Source organism: Dendropsophus ebraccatus, chromosome 6, assembly GCF_027789765.1.
Source record: "Dendropsophus ebraccatus isolate aDenEbr1 chromosome 6, aDenEbr1.pat, whole genome shotgun sequence".
Lineage (NCBI taxonomy): Eukaryota > Metazoa > Chordata > Amphibia > Anura > Hylidae > Dendropsophus > Dendropsophus ebraccatus.
In genome coordinates, this window is record NC_091459.1 from 13,450,109 (window position 1) to 13,463,831 (window position 13,723).

Here is a 13,723-nt window from a genome sequence, read left to right on the forward strand (position 1 = left end):
TCTGCATTTGATTAGCGGTGACTGCTGAACTTGGATAAAGCTCTAAGGTTGTCTGGAAAACATGGATACAGCCAATAACTATATCCATGTTTTCCACATAGGGCTTTATCCAACTTCAGCAGCCACCGCTAATCAAATGCCGAAAATTCGGGTTCGGATGGACTCGAGCATGCTCCAGGTTAGCTCATCTCTAGATAGCAGCAAATCAAGATGTCTGAGCTATAAAAATTAATATCAGGCTAATCTACTTGGAGGTTAAAGACGTAGAAACATAGAAGATTGTCGGCAGAAAAAGACCACTGGGATGCCCTTTTAGTATCTCTCTTCTTATTATCATAGGATAGGTAGATAGATAGATAGATAGATAGATAGATAGATAGATAGATAGATAGATAGATAGATAGATAGGAGATAGATAGATAGATAGATAGATAGGAGACAGATAGATAGATAGATAGATAGATAGATAGGAGATAGATAGATAGATAGATAGATAGATAGATAATAGATAGATAATAGATAGATAGATAGATAGATAGATAGATAGATATGAGAGATATAGAAAGATAGATAGATAGATAGATAGATAGATAGATAGATAGATAGATAGGAGAAACCAGTTTGTCTGACTTCATCTGGAGTGCTGCGGGGAAAAAGCGCCCTTAATTCCAGAGTGCTACACAAGTGATAGGGGTAACAGACAGTAACAATACAAGATCACATTACATAAGGGCAAATGGCAGACTGGTACATGGGGGAAGAGGACCATGCCTGTGTGGGCTTACAATCTGAAAGCCCTCGCCTATAGTCTGTATAGATACAATTAGATAGATAGACAGACAAACAGAGATAAATGGATAGATAGATAGATAGATAGATAGATAGATAGATAGATAGATAGATAGTAAAATTGTATATGTGATATCATGAAAGTACAATGTAGAACATAGACAGAAGAGGATCATGTTCCAATAATGCATAACTGGGCAGGAGCAGTTGCCAGGCAGAAGTTATACAGTATACTTTAAATGAGACTCAGCTCTGATGTTAACGAATATAAATCCACAGTATCTGGTAATAACACATTTGAAACACACACAAAAATTATGTGTATGTTACATATTGATAATTTTTGGCTTTATACCATATATAGGATTACCATAGTAAAAGATGTTGTGATTCCAAGTCCTGCATTCTATGGAATATCATTCATTGAGTACCACCATTTATCAATCTTTAACCAGAAGACTTTCTTTATTTTAATATTTTAAAAGGCAACCAATTCATACTGTAGTCTTCTTATTTCTGTACCATTTATTACTGTACCTTTTACTGGACATTCCCAGACCAGTGCCTTACCTTCCATAGCAAAAGCTTTGTTCCGAGGGTGAGCCTTTCCCAGTGTCCTTGGCAGTGTATATCCTGCAAAATATAACAATGAGTATTCTCCTGTGCCTGAATGTTAACCTTGCTGATGTGTATCACTTAAAAATAAGCAGACCATCGTTATTGGCATCATTTTTTTCCCCAACATACTGAAAGACAACAACCAGGCCCTATTACACCAAGCGATTATCGGCCATATTTGGCCAATTAGCGTCCATTACTGCCGATAATCGTACTAGGTAGTGTTAAGAGTCAACGATCAGCCGGCATGCACGGTTGGTTGATTTTTGCCTTCTAACACTTTCTATTACACCAAGCAATTATCTGCAGTAACGGCCGATATTCGGCCAGAAGCGGCTGATAATCACTTGGTGTAATAGGGCCTTTACTCTTTGTCACATTTTTTGTTGCCTACGGACAGTGAATGTTCAGACCTGTGTTAAGAAGGAAAGAAAGTATGATGCTCCTAAATCTCCAAACTCAGAAAGAACTAAATCAGTCAGTCACATGAAATCGTACTCCCTATATACTTATTTATGCTGCCAGTCACTGTGTCAGTACTGGAGAGCCTGCAGCAAAAAGCAAAGCTGACAGTTTGGAGTTGTGATCTTTCCTGCAGGATCGGCACAGAGGGCCCATGATAGATGGGGTGCAAGTGACAGACAATTTTTAAGCTAATTACCTGTGTATGAGCACTGTTACTGCTGCATTGCTAGAAAATCTCTGCACAGGACATTTTTCGCCAAACCACTGGGATTTAAAAGTAGAAAACAACAGCTATTCTGTTTCTTGTGTTACCTGGTAAGCAAGTCTTGTTGCTTTTCACTCTACTGTAATGCAACAAGTGACTTCTTCGTAGCAGAAATATGCATTATTGTTGTTGGCCGTGCAATACGTTTATCGATACTGCTGTAAGGTTAGTCGAAGTGCACTTCGAGTATGTAACCCGGCCCCTTTAACCCCTGCGGCCCGGAGCATAGATGACCTGCTCGGCGCCGTGGCTGCATGTGAGGCTCCCAACTCCCGTCGGTCCCCCAGTGCTTCCTGTGCACTGATTGGCTGATGGGGACCAAAGGGAGCCAGAAGCCGCACATGCAGCCGCCGTGCCGAGTAGGTAATGTATGCTCCAGACCGCGGGGGGTTAAAGAGGCCATGTTACATACTTGCTGCGGGTATGTAACCCCATTGAACTTCACACTACATGGATTAGCAGCGGATTTAGCTGAAAACTCGCAGCGTGAAATCCGCTGTGGATCCGGTTCGTGTGAAGCTACCCTTAGGGTAGCTTCTCAAGTACGGAATCGCAGTGGAATTCATGCTGTAAGCTTCGGAGAGAAAATCTTCTGCGATGTTCTGTAATGTGATGCCATTTGGCTCTACATTCTCGCAGTGGATTTTGATTCCACTGCGAGAATGTAGCCCCTGCCTGCTTAACCCATCAGCTGCCAAGCTTTAAACAAAATAATATATTACCTGCCTGCACTACTGTCTGCTTCTCTGGCTTCCGGGTCACTAACATCTCGCCCAGCTAACCAGCGGCTGTGGTGTTGCAGAGCACCGATTGGCTTAGTGGGACGTCAGTGGCCCAGGAGCCGGAGAAGCAGGCAGGAGCATGGGCAATTTATTATTTTTTTTATTTTTTAGAAAAGTAAGCTTCTAAAACAATTATCTCACATAAAGCCTAAAGGCAGGAAGAGGATGTAGCTACTGGGGCTTGCAGTTTATTTTCCATGCTGTCTTCATTTCCTTAGGAGGAGTTGCAGTAGCAAGACATAAATCTTACAGACTGAAGGGGGATGAACATTAAATCCCCATGGATTTCCAAGTACTGAGCCTTATCCACATTCTTAAATACTGTAGCTCTTTATCTAATTTATTTATTTATTTTTTATTTTTTTTTACAGTGTCTGTACAGCTCAGCACAGCTCTCAGACACATCTCAAAGATGTCAGACTGTGAAATTTACATTTTCTAGCTTTCATGGATTAATAAAGTTGTAATAACTGAGAGGTTGCACAGGTGGTTCGACTTCAAAGTATTGTAAGTTTATCTTGAGAACGGATTATGATAATTTATTGTGTGAGTTATCGTCTGCTTACATTTTCAATAATGCAATAAGGAAAAAAAAATCTACTAAGGGTCAGTGCCTGCCACCAGATACTGGATTCCTCTTATTATTACCTTACCATGCTAAAGTTGTGCAAAGCATTGTGACAATTTCCTTCTACATCAAGAGTTGAAAGGAAAATAAGCATTAACATCCTAAAGAGGAAGGGAATACTTATTATTTCATGACATCGATACCAGGGGCTGGGATGTACTATATTACGAAGCAAGTGAGAAGCAGGAAAAATGAGCAAAAATGGCAGGCTTGTGGGATGTTCTTGGTTTGGAGTTGGGAGTAGAGATGATCGAACAGGGCTTAGGTTCAGGTTCGTACGAACCCGAACCATCGGCATTTGACTTCGGCAGACTTCACGTTCATTGGGAAGGTGAAGACAGCCAAAGTACCGCCTGGAAACCAGGGATAAAGCCTATTACCAAGGCTGTATCCTTGTTTTACAGGCAGTCCTCGGACTGTCTCCACCTTCCCCAATGAACGTGAAGTCTGCCGAAGTCAAATGCCGATGGTTCGGGTTCGTACGGACCTGAAGCTCAGCCCTGTTCGATCATCTCTAATTGGGAGTACTGACCAAAAGAAAGGCATCAGTTATTCACAGGGTCATGGGGCTAGATACTTCTAGGTGCAAGTTTAGAGCAAATAAATGCTTACCAGTGCACACAGATCCCACAGAGGATCTACTGTAGCATACATTGCTCAAAAAGTTATCAAAAAGATGTTCTGAGTTGTAAATTTTAAGCAAAATGGGGTCAGCATTGTGGAAACCATGTAAGAAAAAAGAATACACAGTTGTGCTCAAAAGTTTTTTAGGAGGTGGGCCCACTGGAAGATTCTCTTGTCCCTGTTAAACTCTGCAATCAGCCATTCTAGGCATGTCTTACATTGATATTATAAGGCAAAACCAGTTTTCCTAATGGCATGCGCTTGGATAAGGCGTTAATGGCTACAATGTTAATTGTAGTAACTTTTGACATGTCATCCCACTGTTCATAGCACTTCTCGCTCCTGACACCTGCTGCAATGCCAAGATACATCCCGGTAAGTGTGTGGCAGTATGTTCCACTCCCCAGCTGGCCGGACATCTAACTCTTTTTCTTCATGGGCTATAATGAAGCGAAAAAGTCAAATTTGATTTACAATCGGGGAGAGACGGGTGCTGTTTCGTTATACCTTTAGTGATATCTGGAGATTGTAGTGGATCTCAGGATTGAGACCTGCTGCAATCAGTAACTTGACATGTCTTATGACATGTAAACGTTACTAGAAATGACTACAATTTTTAAGGAATTGACGCAGACTTGTCAAAAGTTTTAAAGGGAAAACTATCAGCAGAGAGACCCCTCACCTTCTTTTGCCATTGCCACTCCTCCGATGCTTGTAAGTCCTGACATTTTTGTGGACTTTAATCCTAAAGAAATATGTAAATTAGTATGTTAGGAGCACTGAGGGCGATGCTTGTCGCCTCCCAGAGCACCATTCATCCTTCCAGTTGCCTCCTGCATTCACCCCTACATAAGACCGGCCTTGCATAAGTAGGCGTGAATGTAGGAGGCTGTGGACGGGCCTAACAGTGCTCCGAGAGGCCGAGGAAGGCCCCAGTGCTCCTAACATACTAATTTACATATTTCTTTAGGAATAAAGTTCACAAAAAAGGTGGGACTTAAGAGCATCGGAAGATTGACAATGACAAAAGTAGGTAAGGGGCTACTGGCAGCTATCAGCAGGTTCATCTGCCCAAACATGCTGATAGTTTGCCTTTACTTAGTTTCATTCTGGGAGTTCCCACCCCCATTGATTGTTAGATACTAGAGATGAGCAAACCTGGAGCATGCTTGAGTTCATCCGATACCGAGCATTCAGCATTTGATTAGCGGTGGCTGCTGAAGTTGCATAAAGCCCTAAGGCTATGTGGAAAGCATGGATATTGTTATTGGCTGGATCCATGTTTTCCAGACAACCTTAGAGCTTTATCCAAGTTCAGCAGTCACCGCTAATCAAATGCCGAACGCTTGGGTTCGGATGAACTTGAGCATGCCCAAGGTTCGCTTATCTCTATTAGATACAGCTGTGAGAAGCATGCAGTAAAACAGAGGGTGGAGCTATCTGGGGATAGGAGCCGCCTTCTGGTTCTAACAATCGATGTGATATGTCAAAATTTTGACACAGAGAGACTTTATGTCAGTGGAGCTTAAAGGGGTTATGCAGGGAGCTGAAGACTGTTGAAGCAACTGAACAATGATTGAAATTGGCACCCTCTGCTCCACGTCTCCAAAGATGTCTTCTGCTCCTTTAAGAAAATAAATGTGAATATATGCACTCTCGGCAGCCAGTGTGCTGATAAACGCTTTCAGTGGTAATATTTTGCGGTCTGACCCTTGGTTTCTTGCTACTTTAATATGAGTCATGCTTTACTTGATAAGACGTTGTTAAAATCTTGATTAGAAAACATGCAAATTAGGCACTGTAAAGTGATTGGAAAGTGAAGAGAATCAATATGTACTCCCTTGCAAAATACTGTATAACCCATGTAACACCTTAATTAGTGCAGTGACTTGCTAAAGAGCAATCTGTATTTGATATAAATCTATTAGCACAAAGGCCAGATGACCCGCGTTGTGTTCCTTTTTAACCATTTTAATTAATTGAGCACTTGCAACAATAGTGATATCAGCCAAAATATGTGCCTGGACTTAAGCAGAGATCCGAGGCCGATTATGCCACTCTGTATGCTAATAACTTCTGAAGAAGAAAAGGTAATCTTGTTGCTCCCAATGACTGTCCTTCCACAGGAAGCACTTGTCGTTTAAAGATGTTTAAAACTAAAATTACTAGCACAGCTTAGGTTAATAAAAAAACCCTCTCAGACCATATAGAATACTATAAATGTAATATGTGGATTTACTGGTGTGCATTTAAAGGGGTATTCCACTCAAACATAACTTTTGATATGTTGCTGCCCATGATGAGACTAACAATTCCTTCCATATTTGTTATTATCTATTCAATCTCCTTCCCTTCATTTTGAGTTGCTGCTTTCTGCTAAAGACACAAAAATCTGTGTGTGAGCTTTTCTCTCTGTCCCCCGTCCTCCCCCTCCCTTCTCAGACAGCTGATGTAAACAAGTCCCTGACTTGCTTTATCTGCAACATTGTAGCTTCTTTGTAATGCTGGGAGGATTTAATCACAGTGAGCTTATTAACAGCTTGACCTCAGAATAAGGCTGCATTCATATGTCCGTAGATTTTGCGGGCCTACAGACGACAAATGCCTGTCATGGATTGTTTTCCCGCCTGGCATGATGTATCAACATCATGCCATCAGCAGGGAAACTCTTTGAATTGCCGAGGCACTGTAATGACAGAGCCGTGCAGTACAAATCTTTTATACATATTTTATGGCTGTTATTTTTATGCTTTTGTTTGTTTATTTTACTTTGTGTAAACCTGGCCTTAAGTTGCCACTTATACATCTATAAATCATTTTAAATTAGATACATTTTTGGCCAATCATTAAAGACTTTAAAAAATAACAAAGAAAAAAAATTGTGGAAGTCAGCTCACCTTCTAGGCGTGGCTCGGATCTCAGTGCATTCAAGGAGGGTGCACGGTTCCTGACGGTGACTCACCGCCAACAGGTAAATGAACTGAAACCAGAACCACACCTGCTTCAGTTCACTTTTAGGCTATGTTCACACTACGTATATTTCAGTCAGTATATTTCAGTCAGTATTGCAACCAAAACCAGGAGTGGATTAAAAACACAGAAAAGATCTGTTCACACAATGTTGAAATTGAGTGGATGGCCGCCATATAACAGTAAATAACGGCCATTATTTCAATATAACAGCCGTCCAAATATTTTACAAATATTGCCATTAAATGGCGGCCATCCACTCAATTTCAACATTGTGTGAACAGATCCTTTCTGTGTTTTTAATCCACTCCTGGTTTTGGTTGCAATACTGACTGAAATATACTGACTGAAATATACATATACTGACTGAAATATACGTAGGTTGAAGCTTGAGCTGAGCAAAGGAGCCAGTAATTTTTTAAGCTTCACAAATTTTGGTTACATTTGTTAATATTCGCAAATTGAACCTGAACGAATTTCAATAAAACAGCCAAACTATAGTAGCTACAATACTGGGACTATTACAAAAGGGCAAATTTGTTAAGGCATGTTCTTGTAAAAGTGTCAAAAATTGAAAAATCACAATTAAAAAAAAATCAGCCAGTCAACAGGTTGAAAGACAAACATGATCTGCTGCCACCACTATGTGTAATAGGAGCGGCAGCATCAGACCTCCACTATCTCCTATGGGCTACCTAGAGCAGCAGACCTCCACTATCTCCTATGGGCTACCTAAAGCAGCAGACCACCACTATCTCCTATGGGCTATCTAAAGCAACAGACCGCCAGTATCTAAAATCCGGGGAGCCACCCCCCTGCAGCTCCCTGTGCCCCCACCCCCAGCACTTACCCATTCGCTGTTGCCGAGTGTAGTAGTGCTGGCAGTTAGCGGGGAAGGAGGAGCTCTGACCGGACAGGTCGGTTCTTGCTTGCTCCCAGAGATCGCCCCATGTAATAGCGGCTTTAGTGCATTGTGTGGCCTGAACCATGTACTACAGGTTTGATCTGTTTGCCTTCTTCTACCGATTGGAACTGCTTTAAACTAGGCTTTACCATATTTTTGAAATCATAATGAAATTTGGTTATACCGATTTTCTTTTTTTCTTTACTTTTTAAATTATTTTTATTAAGGCATAGTTTTTTTTTTTATATATAAAAAAAACATTAAGTTATCATTGAGGTTTAATTAAAGTTACTCTGCATAATTGATGGGTAGAGGTGAAAAACAAAAATATACTTAACATATGCCGACAGTAAATCCCTGATGATTCTTGTTTATTGTATGCCAGACTGTAAAAAAGACTCCACTGTGACAAATGTGCATTCAGCATTTAAAGCGAATCGTGTGATGTTTTCCACAAGTAAGTGACTTTTCAATTTCCTGTCTCATAAGGGTTTGAGTATAATGGAATTTCTCAAGGGAAAAATTGAGTTGTGTGCTTACAACTCTTGAACATTCCATATTATGTCTGTGACTGGAGCACTGGATTCAAATAAATGACCCAGATAGTGTTAGGAATCTGTGATGTACTGATAAGAACTATTGTGACATTCAGAAGATGAGATTCTGTCTACGACTAGGGACATCATATATAGTTTATCTGGTTTTAAAGTTTGCCTGAGCGCAAGCTGATACATAAATCTATGTGGCTGCATTTATCCACTCGAAGTTATAAAAGGTGAAAGCGCATACCACCAGGTTTGACCATTTGAAGACAAAAGGTAATGGTGTTTCTCGCTAAATTCCGCTAAATTCCAGTTCTTTTCTTTCTCTTTTAGCTATAATAATGGTGCATACAAGGACCACACATGTCATCTGCCACTCTATGGTGTTCCCAAGAGACATCTCCTTAGTAGAAGGTGGTGTATTATTGGTTTATTAGGCAGTATAGTGTCTGGCTATGTTCACAAACCATCAAAATCACATCCATTTTTATCGGTCGGCAGTCATTATAAAGTTGTTATTTTATAATGAACACTGTTTATATTTATATAACAATGGTCGTTGTTATAAAGTAATGGCTGTTTCTTATTATATGACAGCTGTCCAGTAAAAATGGACGTCATTTTGACAGTGTGGGAACATAACCTCTCAGTGTTTACCACGTTGGTCTTAGGTTGTACCCAGGCCGAGTATAACATCTGAAAGTCTCTAAATTGTCTAAAACCAAGAAAAATCGTAGGAGACAACACCTCTTGGTGAAAAACATGATATTTTTATTCACATCAAACGCAACATTTCAGCTGGTACTTCAGCCTTTCTCAAGTGCTTGAGAATTTCTTGGATTTAAACAGGACGGATGGGCCCTGTGCGGTGAGACGTGCACTCCATTCAACCTATTTCTATGTTTTCAATTTTTTCCAGTGCTGCCCCAGTTGAATTTTTCAATAATTGTCTAAAAGTCTGTTTTTATGGGTTTCCTCTTGGCACTCCAAAAACCCAGCCCAGATTTACTAAAATCTTGATGTGTCCAACTGTACGGACATAGATTGGAATAGACGGCTCATAGGCACCCCTAATAAATAGCATATAAAATTTGATATGCTTTTGACTATATCCATCGGCATAAAAAGTAGTTAGTGTAGATTATGGGCTATACATACTAGCCCAGCGCATTCCAAAACGATATTCTTTTGGAGTTCATTCGGGTCTATTGACACATTAAGGTACAGTATATATATGTCACGGAATGCTCTCAAAGAACACAGACTTAAAGGTGTTAAGCTACTGTATTTTTCTTTTTGGCTATAAACTACCTATGGCATCATGGGTTATTGCTCAATTTACTGATATTAGATATTACAGATTGAACTGGGATGATGTTCAGATTCATAAGAACCTGAATCATGAGCATTTGACTCTTGCTGCCTTGTGTTTCCATGGGGAAGATTGTACTCGTCTGTCTCCACCATCCCCATGGAACGGGAAGGCAGTGGGAAACAAATGCCGATGGTTCGGGTTCGTATGAACCTGAACATCGGCCCCGTTCGATCATCTCTAGTCATTATGCTGGTCCCAATGTAAGTGATATTATTGTCTTCTTCTTTGCAAGCCTGTACACTACCCTCTTCACTGATCTGCGGCATCACTCCTTTATGTCTCCCCATCCATAGACCAATGCATGCACTGTTATGAAACGGACAGTAATGGGGATAGCCCAAGCAGCTCTTGCACAGCACTGGATACCGACCCACAGCTCTCTGTATAACAGTACATACTGTTATGATACTTTGCAGTACCTTCATGGTAGTGTCACATCGCAGTAAAAATGGTGCAACTGTACCGCAATTATGAAAATTATGGTGAAAAAAGGTGAAAATTTACTGGGATTTCTAGAAGATGCAACTATAATTGTCAGTGATCTTCTGTTGGATATAAACCCCTTTAACCCCTTAAAGAGGTAGTGTGGCGCAAAAAAATTATTCACAGAATAACACACATTACAAAGTTATACAACTTTGTAATGTATATTATGTCTGTGAATCGCCCCCTTCCCGTGTCCCACCACCCCCGCCCGTGTACCCGAAAGTGTGTGGTGCATTATACATTACCTGATCCGTGTCGAGGGCCGTCCGCCATTTTGTGGCAAACATCATCTTCGGACGGATGGCCGAATCGCTGCCGCCATCCCCCCTCCGCCGCATCACAACTGTGCTCAGCCGCGATTGGCTGAGCACAGTTATGCTCAGCCAATCGCGGCTGAGCAGCTGATGATGTGGCCACGTATAGATTGCTGATAATACTGATCAATGTTATGCTAGGCATAGCATTCATCAGTATATGCAATTAGATGCATTGACTATATAGGTCCCCTATATATGCAATGCAAAATTTGTATTGCAAAAAAAAAGTTTTTAAACATATTAAAAAAAAAAACTATTAAAAATTTCCCAATAAACATTTATAGTACCCTCTTTCCCATTATACAAATGAAAATATTTTTTTAAAAAAAATATATAAAAATAAACATATAAAAATAAACATATTGTACGATCTATTGAAATATAACATTATTGCTCCTGCACGGTGAACAGCGTACATGAAAAGTGGAGAAAAAAAACATCAGGATTCCTTCTTTTTTTTCTTAATTAGATATTAGAAAAATATTTATAAAAAACAATCAAAATTCTTCTCTTACACCTATATGACACCATTAAAAACAAGAGATTATGGCACAAAAAAATTACACGCAAATCAGCCCTGTATGTGGAAAAATAAAATCGCTATGGCTCTTAGAAGACGAGGAGGAGGAACATTGCTTAAATTTTAACTGGACATCTGTGCATTAGTGACCTTCGGTCATGAAGGGGTTAAAAGGCCTACCATCATGGCTAAAGTTCTTTGTATTAAATTACATAAGAAGCAATGTAGCTGGGTAATGTTATGCCCTAAAACAATTCCTCCATGCTATTCATAGGTTTTTTTTTTTTTTTTTTCCTGTATATAAAAGAGAAAAAATAATCATGCTTCTACCAGACCTGGGTTTTAGTCATTTCATTTTATTCATTAAAAAACACTGCACGATTTAATCGTTCAAATAAATGCATTTAAAAAGACAATATTTGGCTATATCTTGATTTTTACTGTAAATCTTTAATCTAGGAAACTGCATGCTATCTATGCACTAGAGAGAGTATCATACACCTGCTGGCAGAGCTGAAGCAGAAATCTTTCTCCTGCTATGCTGCTTATTTTTCTGGAGGTTTTGGAGGGTAATTCATTTCTATGCTAAACAACTGGCTGGCTGCCTTTCATAGTAAGACTAATGGACACAAAAACAAATGCGGAGAAAAATGAAGGTTAAAGGAGAAATATGTAGAATGGGGAAATTAAAAGTAGCATTACAAATATTTCTGTTTTGACTTCAGAAAAGGTTCATAAATGGTTTCAAGAAAATAAATAATCAGGTAAAGTGGGAATTGACATAAATTACATAAATGCAATTGAACCAAGCCAAGATGTGCGCGCACAAGAAATTAGTTTTAAAAAGTTTTTGGTTTGGAAAAGTTTCACCTGTTTATAGCCCTAGAAAGGTGATGTTTAAGCGAATGTACTATCAGGTACATTCGCTTTAAGCATTGCACATGAATAGAATGGCGCCGGCCGGGAAAGCTGGTGCCGTGGTCCTTCTTTTGAACTGTGGCCCAGTTCCTGCGCATAGTGATGGTCTGTAACCCAGCACCAGCCGGGGCTGAAGCACAAGAAGCGGGCAGGCCTATCCCCAGTGGGAGGAAACCCTTGCTCCTCTATGACACGGCTCCCCTAGAATCAATGGAGCCACGTCACAGAGGGGTGGGGGGTTTCTGCCCCTGGGGGGAGCTGGCTCACCTCCAGTGCTTGAACTCAGGCCGGAGCTGGGCAATAGACCGGCACTGCTTGTGCGAATCGGGCCGCAGTTTAAAAAAAGGACTGCGCCTAATTACCTGTCTAAATTTGTAATACTATCTATTATTTAACATCAATAAAGGAGTATAATTGTGAATTTGTAAAGTGGTTTTCCCATCTTATCAATAAGTGACATAGTGCTTGCATATACCATCACAATGTTCTGCAAGAGTTTAATCTCTGGGACCACCACTGATTTTGAATATAACGTAGTGCTGCATCCTCTTCATTGTTTTAACCTTGCTTAGTGGGGCAATGTTAATGGGGCCGAGCTGCAGTCCCCTTCAAAGCTGGTTAGGTATTATGCTTGGAAAATTAAAGGGAAACTATCAGCAGGTTAGACAAATCTAACCTGCACAAAACTCTCTATTGCACAGGAGGCACCAAGGAGGAAGGTATGTCTCTTAACTTCCTCCCTGGATCCATTCTGGTAAGTCTGTCATGTGCTTCAAGGTCCGGTGAGACCAGTAAGAGCACTGGGGCACACAATAGCACTGCCCGCCCTCAAAGCGCCGATCCGGCCTGACTCCGGCTGTTTCCGTTCATTGTCATTAGAAAGGGGCAGCCTGGCCACTATGGGGGTAGGTAAGTCCTAACAGGTGCCCCAGTGCTCCTAATGGTCTTTCCGGACCATGGGGTAAACTACTAACTCCACCTCAACAGCGCCGAGGATGAAAGTAAGAGACATACCTTCCTCCTTGGCATCTCTTGTGCAGTAGGGACATATCAGCACATTAGATTCATCTAACCTGCTGACAGTTCCCCTTTAAAATGGTGCTAAACTAGCTCTGCATCCCTAACCTGGTTTACCATAGGTCAGACCCCCACCAAAGATATAGTGATAGTTTATCCTAGCAATATGGCATGGTTTTATGAGATCGAAAACCATAGTAAAGAGTACCTGTCACAGAGACATAGGTAAAGAGAAGAATCCAACAGCATCTGTATATAGAAGTAGCTTCAAGCTTTTATTTCACATCAGGTACAAAACAAGCAATGTTTCAACCACAGGGTTCTTTGTCAAGCATAACATAAGGTAGCAATAGTAAGAGCTTATATGTAACAAACCAAATCCAATGGAAAAAGAGGGTGTGGAATGGGGATTGGACTGGGACGTGTTACCTGTGATGCAGTGATATGTTTAGGATTGTGCACTTGCCTGCATCAATCCACACTCTAGAGGTTGCCCTTTTCAG

The 13,723-nt window shown here is 40.6% G+C and overlaps 1 protein-coding gene across 1 annotated transcript in view; it reads left to right on the plus strand.

Annotated features, from left to right (window-relative positions):
- The window catches only part of CSMD1 (CUB and Sushi multiple domains 1), a 946,348-nt gene that overhangs the window by 656,919 nt on the left and 275,706 nt on the right, over nt 1-13,723 (plus strand). The gene's annotated exons all lie outside the window — the stretch shown is intronic.